Source organism: Phoca vitulina, unplaced genomic scaffold, assembly GCF_004348235.1.
Source record: "Phoca vitulina isolate PV1807 unplaced genomic scaffold, GSC_HSeal_1.0 scaffold81, whole genome shotgun sequence".
In the NCBI taxonomy this organism is placed as follows: domain Eukaryota; kingdom Metazoa; phylum Chordata; class Mammalia; order Carnivora; family Phocidae; genus Phoca; species Phoca vitulina.
Window position 1 is genome coordinate 774,538 of NW_022589784.1, and position 11,027 is coordinate 785,564.

The 11,027-nt window shown below is 56.6% G+C and overlaps 1 long non-coding RNA gene across 1 annotated transcript in view; it reads right to left on the reverse strand.

The window, feature by feature from the left end:
- LOC116625767 overlaps positions 1–10,968 on the reverse strand; it is a 31,645-nt gene extending 20,677 nt beyond the window's left edge. The window contains exon 1 of the long non-coding RNA XR_004298129.1: positions 10,736–10,968. This is a non-coding gene — a long non-coding RNA (uncharacterized LOC116625767). The remainder of the gene's footprint in view (positions 1–10,735) is intronic.
- Positions 10,969–11,027: the final 59 nt, after the last annotated feature.

Sequence of the window (11,027 nt, forward strand, 5' to 3'; positions counted from 1 at the left end):
CTCCTGGGAGTGGGGTCCTGCGGGATGTGTCCTTCGGGGTCTGGCTCCTCTCACTGAGCCCAGTGTCCTCGGGGTCCCTCCACGTCGTGGCAGGTGCCGGGGTCCCTTCCTTCCTGAGGCTGGAGCGTGTTCCCATGTGGGGACGGACCACACCATGTATCCTTCATCTGTGGATGGACACTGGGGTGCTTCCAACTTCTGTCTACTGTAAATACTCCTGCTGCGAACGCGGCGTGCAGATTATCTTTTTGATATTTCAATGTTTTCAGTGTTTTTGGGTAGATACCCAGAGTGGGATTGCCGGGTCATATGGTCCTTCTATTTTTAACTTTTTGAGGAACTGCCAGACATGTTTGCACAGCAGCTGCACCATTCTCCCTCCACGCCCACAGCTCAGCCAGCAGCCAGGTCTGGCGGGGGGTAATTCCAGGACAGGCACACGTGTGGCAGGGACACCACGCACCGAGTCCTTGTGGTGGCGGGGGCACAAATATAAGCTGGTATCAGTTACCCAAGGCTGCTGTCTCTGCCTGCTCAGCCTGCCGTCACGAAATACCACACTGGCGGAGCTAGACATTTCTTCTCTCCTAGTTCTGGAAACCAGAAGTCTGAGATCAAGGTGTTGGCAGGGCTCGTTTCCCCTCATTGTGTAGACAGCCATCGTCTGCCCATGTTCTCACATGGTCTCCTGTGTCCTAATCTCTTCTTATAAGGACACCAGTCCTATTGGGTTAGGACCCACCCTTGTGACCTCATTCTAACGTAATGACCTCTTTAAAGACCCTATATCCACACACAGTCACATCCTGAGGATTAGGACTTCAACATATGGATTTGGAGAGGACACAATTCAGCCCGTAACAGCAGCGGAAACAAGTTAACTGCACGCTGGGTGATTAACATAGATTTTTTTTTTTAAGATTTTATTTATTCGTCAGTGAGAGAGAGAGAGAGCACGAGCAGTGGGAAAAAGCAGGCTCCTTGCTCAGGAGCGCAATCCAGGACTCAATCCCAGGACCCTGGGATCATGACCCGAGCCGAAGGCAAACGCCCAAATGACTGAGCCGCCCAGGCGTCCCATATAGATTTATATCTCACAGTTCTAGAGGTCAGAAGGCCCCAATCATGTTCATTGGGTCAAAATTGCCAGGCCACTCTCTCTGGAGGCTCCAGGGAGGGTCCTTCCCGCCTCTTCTGGCTCCTGGGGGCCCCAGGGGTCCCTTGGCTTGTGACTGCGTCCCTCCAGTCTCTGCCTCCAGCTCCATGCGGCTTCTCCTTTATGTGTGCGTCAAATCCGCCCCCCCCTCCATCAGGGCCCCTGTGATGACATCGGGACTCAGATAATCCTGGATCATCTCCCGTCAAGGTCCTTAACTTAATCACATCTTAAAATTCCTTTTCTGCTAGACAACATTCATAGGTTCCAGGAATTCGGATATGGGTGTCTTTCTGTGGCCATTTTAGCTTATCACACCACACCCGAGATCATTACTGGGCTATGAAAAGCAGTGGAGCGCCCACACGTGCAGCCCCGGGGACGGACCCCGAGCCCACGACGCTCAGGGAGGGAACCAGACACAGAAGGCCACGTGGGGTGTGAGTCCACATGGGTGACACGTCCAGAACAGGCTCATCTGCGGACGGGAAGGGGGCTCGTGGGGGCCGGGGAACAGGTTGAGGGGGTGGTGAGTGCTAATGGGGACAGGGCTTCTTTTGGGGTGATCGAATGTTCTGGAACTAGACAGAGGTAGTGATTGCACAACATTGTGAATAAATATCACTGAATTGCACACTTAATTTTTTATTTTTTTTTAATTTTTTATTTTTTTTAAAGATTTTATTTTATTTATTTGAGAGAGAGAATGAGACAGAGAGAGAGCATGAGATGGGGGAGGGTCAGAGGGAGAAGCAGACTCCCCGCCGAGCAGGGAGCCCGATGCGGGACTCGATCCCTGGACTCCAGGATCATGACCCGAGCCGAAGGCAGTCGCTCAACCAACTGAGCCACCCAGGCGCCCCGCACACTTAATTTTTTAATTATTTTTTAATTTTTTAATTTATTCATTTGAGACACAGAGAGAGAGAGAGAGCACGAGCAGGGGAGAGGCAGAGGGAGAGGGAAAGCAGGCTCCCTGATGAGCCAGGAGCCCGATGTGCGACTCGATCCCAGGACCCTGGGATCATGACCTGAGCCGAAGGCAGACGCTTAACCATCTGAGCCACCCAGGCGCCCCTGAATTGCACACTTTAAATGTGTAAGTTGTATTGTACGCAAATTTTATCAGCATAAACCCACAATAAAATTAGTTTTAAATATTTGATTAAAAAGGGCAGCCAACATGTTTTTAAAAATATTTATTTTGAGGGGCACCTGGGTGGCTCAGTTGGTTAAGCAACTGCCTTCGGCTCAGGTCATGATCCTGTAGTCTCGGGATCGAGTCCCGCATCGGACTCCCTGCTGAGCAGGGAGTCTGCTTCTCCCTCTGATCCTCCCCCCTCTCATGTTCTCTCTGTCTCATTCTCTCTCTCAAATAAATAAATAAAATCTTTAAAAAAAAAATATTTATTTTGAGAGAGAGACAGAAAGCGAGCACATGTGAGCGGGGGCAGGGGCAGAGGGAGAGGAAGAGAGAGAATCTCAAGCAGACTCCCCGCTGAGCAGGGGGCCCTGCATGGGGCTGATGATCTGAGCTGAAATCAAGAGTCGGATGCTCAACCAACTGAGCCACCCAGACGCCCGCCCCATCGTATTTTAAAATCTGTATGTCATAACCAATTTTCCTCCGTTTCCGGAGGCTTCTGTACACACACTGTTGAAAGCATCCCCATTATTCATGACAAGACTCCAACTGCTAGAAACCAAAGGTTCTTGCAGAAATAGGGAAATCAACATAATGTTCCTAGAAGTTCCATTTGCCCCTTTGGGGAAAAGTCTATAAATCCAATTATTAAACAGGGTTGCCAAATTTACCAAATAAAAATACAGAACACCCAGTTACCGTTGAAATTTATATATATGACATGTATTTTTAGAATGTAACAGTTAAACTCAGACTACATGATTAACTGTATGTTAATAACGTATCTAACGAGCATTTACTACATATATAACATGTACCCAATAATCTGCACCTAATGTGTACCTAATAATTTAATCCTGTGTTTTACCTGGCAAACGATAACGTGTAAGATTGCTGCTCACAACACTGACCCACAGGTAGCATGGTGAGGAACTTGTTAACTGTGATGTTTTTACGGGTTGAATGTGTCTCCCAAAGTTATGCTGAAGTCCTAACCCTCAGGAACCCGTGAATGGGGCCTTATTTGGAAATAGGGTCTTTGCAGACGTAAGTTAGTAGTTAAGATGAGGTCATACTGGATTGGAAAGGACCTAGATCCAACGAGTGGTGTGCTTATAAGATGAAGGGAATTTGGACACAAACACACAGAGAAAAGACTGCATCCATAAACCAAGAGATTCCAAAGCCACGAGAGGCTGGAAGAGGCAGGAAGGATCCTCCCCAGGAGCCTCCAGAGGGAGCATGGCCCTGTGACACCTTCAGTTTGGATTTTTGGTTTCCCTAACTAGGAGACAGTAAATTTCTGTTTGTGGTGCTTTGTAACAACAGCCCTAAAACAGTAATAGAGATACGATCTATGCTCTGTGCAGAAACTCCCGCCAGGCACCCCAAGCCGTCCCGTTCACATTTCATTCTGCGTTGTTAATCCTGGGCACATGCCGAAGGACAGCCCCTCGGGACCGCACCAGGCCCGAGGAAGAACCTCGGACGTGCTAAATGCAAACGGCCAAAACCAGATTCAGCATGCCAGCAGAGGTGAAGGACAAAGATGGGGCTTCTCCCTCCTCCCACAGTGGCCCACCACCCAAAGGGAAGTCCTGATGGGCAGTCGGAAGTTCTGGAGAAGAAAGCCTCCTGCTGTCAGGGCTGTCTTTTCTTTCATTTCTTCACACAGCAGGCAGTGAGCCCATACTGGGTGCAGGGGCCAAGCTTGTCCCGAGGATATCCTAGGGCGCAAGCTGACCCATTCGAGGCTACCTCCAAGAATGATGGCAGGGATGCAATTAGTCTATGGCCATGGACCTCATCCGGGAGGACCCTGCCTCCAGGGAACACTGGGCAACGTCCGAGGACGTCTGTGGTTGACATGACTGGGGGCGCTCCTGGCATCGACTGGGTGGGGACTAGGGATGCTGCTCAAGCCTCCATGATGCCCAGGAAGGCTGTAAATGGCAGCACTGCCGAGGAGAGACTGGGGCGTGAAAGCCAGTTAGTACCACAACTAGGATCAGTGCTGTGAAGCGGGGCGTACGGCTTCTTCAGAGCTGTCAGCAAAGCCATCGACAGGCCCTGCAGGCCGAGTCAGGGCCAGGCCCCCAGGACAGCTGATGGTGGGGCGGCCTGCTGGGAAGGGGCACACAGCAGTCAGGCCAGCGGCCTGGAGGGAGCCAGTCCCACATCAGGGAAGCATAATGTAGGTGGTTTTAAAATACTTTACTTCTTCAGTCACCTTTTTCTAAAAACCACGACAGAGATAATGCAGGCCCAAGGTAACCCAACAAAGCTCAGGATCATGATGGAGTCCCAGCCATGGCCTCCTCCGGGACTGCCCTGCACCCACCGGGCGGCCAGCGCCAGCACAGCCCTGTGGCTGGGTCAACACTCTGGGCCTTGGCGGCATGAGGAGCTCAGGGCTAGGCTGCTGTAACGGGGAGCGTGGTCTCCGCGGCCCCTCGCACGTGGCAGGCGCCTTCCAGTCCCCTTGTCCACGCTGAGCTCTCGGTGGACCAGGCACCGTGCCACTGGCCGGCAGCTTGTCCTCTGCTTCAGCCGAGCAGCTCCAGCTCAGGGAGGGTCTGGCCAAACCTGTTCTGCGGCACGGGGCCCCCGGATGGGGTGCTGCTGGGTGCCGTGATGTCCACAGGCTCTGCCTTCTCCGCCGACCTCGGGCGGCCCCTCTTCCCCCTCTCCTCCCAAACGGCGGCACTCTCCTCCTGCTGGGAAGCTTAGCGGCTTCTCCATGCACCCTTTCACCTCACACCCTAAGGGCTGCCCTGACCGCTCCCTAGTCCTAATTAAGGTATTCTCCTAAACAAGCCCACCTGCGTCTCTAGAGTATGTCCTGGTGCCAACGGGACAACAACAGCTGATACGCCATCTCCCACTGGCAGTAGGTCAGTGTCCAGGCGAAGACAGGTATGCAGGCAGATAACTACAGTGTAGATCAGCGGCACTCCGCGACGTGACAAGCACCCTGAGGCCCAGCGTCTGTCAACAACAAGGTTCATTTCTCTCACCCGCTACGGGGACTGCGTTGAATAGTGTCCCCCCCAAACTCACGTCCACCGAGAACCTCAGAACCTCACGAAGTAGGGTCTTTGCTGAAACTAAGATGATTATAATGGAGTAGGGTGAGCCCTAACTCCAATGACTGCTGTCCTTATAAAAAGAGACAGGGGGGCGCCTGGGTGGCTCAGTCGTTGGGCATCTGCCTTCGGCTCAGGTCATGGTCCCGGGGTCCTGGGATCGAGCCCCGCATCGGGCTCCCTGCTCGGCGGGAAGCCTGCTTCTCCCTCTCCCGCTCCCCCTGTTTGTGTTCCCTCTCTCGCTGTGCCTCTCTCTGTCAAATAAATAAATAAAAAATCTTTAAAAAAAAAAAAAAGGGAGACAGGGACACAGGGCAGGGAAGGAGTCCATGTGTAGACAGAGGCAGAGAGGGGAGGGATGTGTCCACAGCCAAGGACTGCCAGAGCCCCCAGGAGCTGGGAGACAGAGGTGGGACTGCCGCTCCCTCAGAACCCCTGAAGGAACCAGTTCTGCTATGCCTGGATCTCCGACTTCTCCAAAAGCACGAGATCATAAATACCTATAGTTTTAAGGCACCAGGTGACACTGCTTTGTTACAGCAGCTAAAGGAACTCCTCCACCAGTCATCCACTATGGTCGGTGGGGCTCAACTGTGTCACCATCCTCCTTGTTCTTGGGCCTGGCCGGGGCGGAGGGGGTGGGGGGCAGCCGGCATCCAGAGCAGACCCGGTTCCTGGGGCGAGCAGAAAGGGGCGGAGGGCGAACGCCTGCTGGCCACAGTGCCCTGCTCACGTTTCTCCTGCCGGCACCCGTGCCACGGCCCTGCCTGCGTTGATGGGGGCAGGAAGTGCGAGTGACCCTGTGCAACGTGTCAGGAGGGAGAACGAAACAGACAGGAACCCCACCAGTGACCACCACGCCGTAGGTGCAGACCGGCTGTGGGCTCCCAGGGAGGGTTCCCTGAAGCAGCTGAACCTTGACTTGGGCCTCTGGAGGGCAAGGAGGCTGGGGAGACCACGGAAACAACAATCGAGGAAGGCGGGAGAGGGAGCCTGGGGACTCCACCATGGCGGATGGAGGAACGCCATCTGTTTGTTTTCTATTGCAACGTGTAAGTGATCACAGACTTAGAGGCTTAAAACAACGCTCATCTGACAGTTTCTGTGGGTCGGGAGCCCGGGGAACACAGGGTGGGTGTTCTGCTCAGGGTCTCTGCGGTGCTGTTCCAGGGGCTGGCTGGGCCTGTGCCGCCTTGAGGGAGGGGCCCCTTCCATGCTCACAGGGCTGTGGGCACAATTCCTTCCGGGCAGCTGCATACCTTGCAGTGTCCTGCTTCTCCATGGACACAGGAGAGTCCCTCTGACCTCAGGAGGACCCCCAGTCCCTCTTCTAAAGGGCTCCCCAGATTAGGTCAGGCCCACCAAAATAATTTCCTTTTTCATTAACTAAAGATCAACTGATTTTCTTTTTAAAGATTATATTTATTTATCTTACAGAAAGAGAGCGAGCACAAGCGGGGGGGCAGCAGAGGGAGAGGGAGAAGCAGGCTTCCCGCTGAACAGGGAGCCTGATGTGGGACTTGATCCCAGGACCCTGAGATTATGAGCGGAGTCAAAGGCAGATGCTTAACCGACTGAGCCACTCAGGCGCCCCTAAAAATCAACTGATTAAAGGGCCTTAATTCCATCCAAAAATCCTTTCACCTCCACCGTAAAACATATAATCAGAGGTGTGACACCCATCACAGGGCAAATTCTACTCTCACTCAAGCGGAGCGGATTACACAAGGTCGTGAGCCACTGGGGACTCTCTTAGTGTTCTGCCTGCCACACCGTCAAGGACACAGAGGGGTGACAGCGTGGGCCAGGAACAGCCCACAGGAGGCAGGTAGGAGAAGAGCTCGCTCGCGGTGGGGCTGCTGGTACCCAGGTCTAGGCAGGAGAGACCTAGGGTGTGTGGGTTCCTTTCTCTTTGGGGTTTCTTCTCAGCCCCCCCGAGTCACAGACGCAGCCTTCCCTCTATTTTACATGCTACGGGGATAAGGGTCCTGAGTACCACAGACTCTGCTCTGGTCTACATGGGGCTTCCTGGCACAGTCCACTGGGCAGCTCCACAGGGACGCATCTGTCCACTTGATCACTCACTCAGTCACTCAGCCCTCATCTCATCTCTCCTGGACTGCACTCCAAGGCTCCAGGCCCCCCAGACACTGGAGGGAAGGCCAGGCTTCTCCCCCAGGCTGGGTGGGGAACAGACAAACCAGCCTTCTCTACCACTGGGACTACAGGTAAAAGGCAGTAGGATCACAGGGGAGATACCCAGTGCAGTCTCCCCTAATTCACAGTGGGTAAACTGAGGTGGAGGCGATGTGCCCAAGGAGCACGTCTTCTGTCCACCCCACAGCACCTGCCTCCCTGATATTAACTGCTGTGCCCACCAGGGCCCCAGCTGTGGGGTGCCAGGCAGCCTACAAGACACTCACAGGCAAGGGCCCGGTGAATCCTCTCAACCACCCCTGGGTTGAGATGCGGACAAGCTCTGATGAGGGTTTGCTAGCTGTCCTCCGATGTCCCTTCTCCTCCAAGGAGAACCTCCCTTACGACTGGGCAAGTGGCTCCTAGAATAAAGACAACTTTCCCAGGCTGCCCGCAGCTAGCTACAGCTGTAGGGGTGTGCCTGAATCTGGGAATATAGGGCACACGTGGTATGCCAGCGCCTAGGTCAGGCCCTCCACTCTTCCTTGATCCCCCGCGTGGGATAGATGGGTCCCAACGATGTCCACACTCTGATCCCTGGAAACCATGCATACATGGGGTTGACATCAGGGACCTTAAAATAGGGAAATTATCCGGCACATGCACCGCATGGAACACTACTCAGACAAGAAGGAAGAACTCCTGATACGTGGGAGAATTTGAATGCCTCTCTGGGGTATTGCGCTGAGTGAGAAGAGCAGGTCTCCAAGGTCTATGTGCTGTATGGTTGCATTTACAGAGCATTCACAGGGAATTAAGAGACATGGAGAACAGGCTTGTGGTGCCCAGGGACGAGGGATGGCAGTGGGGCGCCTGCGGGGGGAGGTGTCTATCAGGGGCAGCTGGAGGGAGCTCTCTGTGGCTATGGGAATGTCCTGTGTCTTGACTAGGGTGGTGGGTACACAAATCTACGCATCATACAATGGCTCAGAGCTCCACACACCACTTTATCATCTCAGTGTCCTGGTTGAGATATTGTATCACAGATACGCAAAATATAACCACAGGGAAAATGGAGTGACAGGTACAAGGTTCCTCTCTGGACTACTTCTGCAAACTTCGGTGGATTGGTAATTATTATAAAATAATAAATTAGAAACAAAACCAAAAAACCCTCCTAGGGCACACCTAAGCCCTGAGGGACTCCCTCTGCTTCCCTGACCCTTGTTCTGGGCCTCACTAGGCATCACTTACTTTCTCTAACAAGTAGGGCCTTCCACCACCCCAGGGCCTTTGCATGGCCCCCTAAGCTCTGAAAACTCTCCCCCAGTCCCCAGGCCATTCAGACATCAGGATTTCAGGCTAAATGTCATTTCCATGATCCCCTCCACCCCTGACCCCTGGCCACAAACAAAATTGTCTGTTCCTCTCTTGGTTTCTTGAACTCCTCCTGTATCAGCTTTGTCAGAACCTGTACTTCATGGGGCTTTGGAGCTAGTTTCCTATCTCAAACCTCAGTTCTGGGGGCACCTGCCTTCAGCTCAGGTCATGCACGATCCCAAGGGCCTGGGACGGAGCCTAGAGTGGGAGTCTGGCTCCCTGCTCAGCGGGGAGTCTGCTTCTCCCTCTCCCTCTGCTCCTCCCCCCCACTCATGCTCTGTCTTCTGGAATCAATAAATAACAAATCTTAAAAATAAAATCTCAGCTCTGCTTTGGACAAATGAGTCAACCTTCTTCTCTCTGGGTTTCCTCGTCTGTAAAATGGGTTGTGCTCTTGGGAACCTTCAGCAGCCAAGTCAGAAGCCGGCGACAGCGCGGGCAGCGACCCCGACTCCACGGAGGGCGGAGGAGGGCGGAGACGCCGGCCCCCCGCCAGCCGACCCTCCGGTGAACCAAGCACACACGTGCTGCTGGGGCCCGGCAGCGCCAGGCTGAAGCCAGGCCAGGCTGCACAACGGAGGAAGCGTTCGGCGGACAGGCTCTGCGCGGCTGCAGGGAACCAAGATGCCGGGCTCATTACGACCGCGGCCGGCTACGCTTCCTGCGGCAACTGAAGCCAGCGAGCGAGAAGCGCTGGGGTTTGCTGTCGCCACCCGACGACCTGTCCTCTCCATCGGACTGAGCTCCCTGAGGGCCACCTTCCCCAGCACGGCGCGCCCAGGCCGGGCCACCAGGCAGCCCCGGAACGCCTGCGGACTCCCCCAAACCCCGAGACGCGCAGGGCGCGAGGCTCTACTGCTGAAGGGCCGGCAGAACGGCCAGGAGCTCAGCCTTTAACCAGACGCCCCCGTCCGGGAACCACCCGGGCCTGCCCGCGCACCTAGAGGGGTCTCCGTCGGACTGCAGCCCCGGTCTGCGCCGCTGCAAACTCGGGGGACTCGCGTCTGCGCACGACCACGGAACCGGCCTCGGAGCACCTCTGACTGGGGGGAGCCTGCGGGGCCGGGGGTCTGAACGCCTGAGGCCCGGGGGCGGACGAGGTCAGGCTGCCCCTTCGCGCTCCCCCGCAGCCCTGCGTGCGGAGGGCCAGGCGGGGCTGCTTCCGCCACCGGTAACCCCTGACGACTGCACCCAACGTTCAAACCCGCACGCACCCCGAGGGCGAGTCGGTCCAAACCACAGCTGAACCCGCATTCTGCAAACCCGCCTCCGAACTCAGGCTCCACCACCGTCTGAATCCATCCCGCTGCCTGAGCAGGGCCCCAGGGGGACCGCCGCGGGCACCGTCTACACCCGCAGGCGGGAACAGGGCGCAGCGCCCGGCCTGCTCTCCCGCGCCGAGCGGTTCCCGCCCCCGTCCTCCCCCCCACCTACGGGCGTCAGCTCCCCGCTCCCTGCCTGCCCTGGGCGCCAACGCCCCACCAGTCAGCCCCCACCCCCCGCCTCATCCCCTGCTCCCTCCTGCTCCCCCACCTCCCAGGCGTCGGCCCCTGCGCCCCCCGCCCCCCCCGGGCGTCAGCCCCCCGCCCCTCCTCCCCCAGGGTGTCAGCCCCCGCGCCCCCGCCCCCCGCGGGCGTCAGACCTCCCCGCGCCCCCTGCCCCCCCAGTTCCTCCATCCCCCCGCCCGTCGCCCTCCTCCGCCCGCGGCGGGGCGGGAGGCTCGAGGTCACGGGCCGGGCGGAGTCGCCTGCTGAGGGCCACGCCTGGCCGACGCCGGCGGATTCGGCTGAAAAGAGGCGACGCGACCCCGGAGCCCAGCCCACGCGCTGGTACCTGCTTCCCGGGCTGCGCTCAGTGCCTCCGCCGTGGGCACCGCGGCAGCACGTGGCGCCTCAGGAACGTGAAGGTTCTGGAAGGCTCCGGAAGGTTCTCTCGGGCCGTCGGGGCGGGGGCGCGGCGGGGGCTCCTTCGCCTGGCCGCGGCACCCGGAGGCGGGCTCACAAAGAGAGCGGGGCCGGCCCGGACCGAGGCCGCCCGTCGTCGCTGCCCGCCGTCGCCTCTCGGCTTCGCGCCGCCCTCCCAGCGCCCGTCAATCAACCGCCCGCGCGCCCGCGCGCCCGCGCGC